This window comes from Mandrillus leucophaeus, unplaced genomic scaffold (assembly GCF_000951045.1).
Source record: "Mandrillus leucophaeus isolate KB7577 unplaced genomic scaffold, Mleu.le_1.0 Scaffold391, whole genome shotgun sequence".
Lineage (NCBI taxonomy): Eukaryota > Metazoa > Chordata > Mammalia > Primates > Cercopithecidae > Mandrillus > Mandrillus leucophaeus.
Window position 1 is genome coordinate 592,806 of NW_012104154.1, and position 2,750 is coordinate 595,555.

Below are 2,750 nucleotides of genomic sequence, written 5' to 3' on the forward strand. Positions count from 1 at the left end.
AGGGTCTTGAGGGACTGGAGAAAACCTTAGTGCTTGTTCCTTTCTCTTTGGTTAAAAAAAAATCCAACATAGTTTCCTTGAAACATCTGGAACCTGAGGTTTTGTCCATTTTGAAAAGAAGATATGGAGAGGGAATGTGTTTCTCACAAAGGCAAAACAAAAAAAAATAAGATTTTAAGCAAGTGGCCCTTGTACGTTCAAGTCCAAGAAACAAGGCGTTTGTTTCTGGGAATGCCTTCCATTTGCTCATTTTGTAAGTACTCAAGGCGAGCTGAGAAGGGAGCATTCTGAGGCGCTCCAATGAGCAGAGGAGGGGTCCTGCCACTGGCCCCTCGGCTCCAACCTTGCCTCACTCCAGGCGCTGGGGCAGAGATGTGTGGCTGGCCTGTCTCTGGAGTTCCTGTGCTGCTTAATTTGAGTAGAGATAAAATGCCACAAGAGAAGTCGTTTTGAAGGGTTTGTGAATTATAGGACTTCCTTTCATGATTCAGCCTGACTCCAGGAAGTGCAGTCACGTGCTGCCCTCCTAGGGGAGCTGCACCCCACCACCAGCACTCAGGCTCCACTTGCTGCAAAAGGTGCGATCAAGATGCTTCTTCCTGAATTATTATCTTAACAAAATTGATATGTCTAAAAATTGAGTTAACACTTTCATTCACTAAAAATGTTTTTCGGAATGGTGCCTTTCATGTGACTTCTTTATAGTCCCACGTGAAACTGGGAATATGCTCAGCTCTGTGCTTGTTCCCCTCTGTTTGGGAGCCTGTGCGGCTGCTCACTTTGCAGTCAGCTCTGTTTGGATCAGTTTTGAACCCCAGAACCTTCCACATAGAGGTGATAATTCTAGATAATTCTAGAGCAACTGCTTCTCTATCCTGGCTGTGTGCTAGGCTCTCTAGAGAGCTTTACAAGAAATACCGATGCCTGGGCCCATCCCCTAGAGATTCTGAGTGTTAGGGCTGGGAAAAGAGCACCCTGTGTGATCCTACCCCGCAGCTGAAATGCAGAGCCACTGTTCTCAGCTGGAGCTTTTCATTGTTGTTTTTGTTTATTTGTTTTGTTTGTGAATTGAGCTTACTAATGGAAGCAGGAGCTTGTTCTGCTTAGCGGTCATGAGAACCACCTAGGCAGCGGAGGCTGCCCTTAGAATCTGGTTCACTGGGCTGTGCTGGGCTGGACATGGGCAGTTTTAGGACACATCTAGATGGAGTGATTTTGAAGCAGGTGTTTAGAAGACAGATAGCTGTGCTTCTGTTCTTCTGATTCTTGACAGAGACACCAGAACCTTCCACAGTCATTTCAGTCTAAGTCCTGAAATCGTTCACTGCCAGCCCTGAGCCTAGCTGGACTATGTGCCTCTGGTTGGACACATTTGCCACCTCTGAGAACTGTGTGGATGTAACTCTTCGGTCTTCTGGCTCGATGTGTTTCTAAGGAGAAGCTTGAGGCCCAGTAATATTTAAAAAGTTTTTGGATAAATTTAATCTTACGTAATTATGGGGTACACAGTGATGTTATATCTGTACAGTGTGGAAGGGTTGAATCAAGCCAATTAACACACCCATCATCATCAACGCTTATCATTAATCCTCCTCTCTATCTGCAACTTTGTACTCTTTGACTGTCATCTCCTCATTCTCTCACTCCCCAGCCCCTGGTAACCACTATTTTGTTCTCTGTTTCTATGAGTTCAACCGTTTTAGATTCCAAATATGAGTGAGATCATGAGGTATTTGTTTTTCTGTGCTTGACTTATTTCGCTTTATGTAACTTTCTCCAGCTTCTTCTGTGTTATCACAAACAATAGAATTTCCTGCTTTTTCATGACTGAATAGTATTCCATTGTGTGTGTGCCACATTTTCCTTAGCCATTTATTCCTTGACGGACTTTTAAGTTGATTTTGTATCTTGGCTATTGTGAATAGTGCTGCAGTGAAGCATGGGAGTACAGATATCTTTTCAACATAAATTTGTAAACTTTCTTAAAATATTATGAGTTTTTGTTGTTGTTGTTGTTGTTGGTTTTGTTTTTGTTTTTGTGTTTTTGCAATTTTTTGTTTTTGGCTCATCAGCTATCATTAATGTTAGTATATTTTATGTGTGGCTCAGGACAATTCTTCTTCTTCCAGTGTGGTCCAGGAAAGCCAAAAGATTGCACACCCCTGCTCTAGAGGTTCCTGGATAATATGTTCTTTTAACCCCTGTAGATAAGACTTTTTTATTTCTGGAAATTTTATAACTTTAAACATGTGTTCTACTCCTTTATTTTAATTATCTATTTCAGGGATACTAATTTTATATATTTTAGATCTCCTCTGTCTTTCTCAATTTTTCTGTTGAATTTCTGAAGTCTTTGTTAATTCCTATTTCATTTTTCTCAAGCACCACAGATCCTGTCCCCCATGCTGCCTGCAGTGTTAATATCCATTCACTTCTCCCTGCTTGATATAATAGCCATCATTTCTTTTCTGGCCTTTCCCCCTGATATCTGCCAGCTTATCGCTGTTGTCTTTTTTTGCCTCTTCCTCTCTTTTGAGCTGTTATTTTAACCAAGTGATTATTCTGTTAAGTTCTTTGATTCCATATCTGTGTGTGGTCATGGGTTCATCTGCCTTTTGGGATATTTTTCTAGTGAATGTCCTTTGCCATTTGTTTCTTCTGTTGCTTCTCTTCTTTAATTTTTTCAGCATAATTGTACAAACCCAAGGTAGGATCCTCATCTTCGAAATAAATCGTGGAGGGGCCTTGGA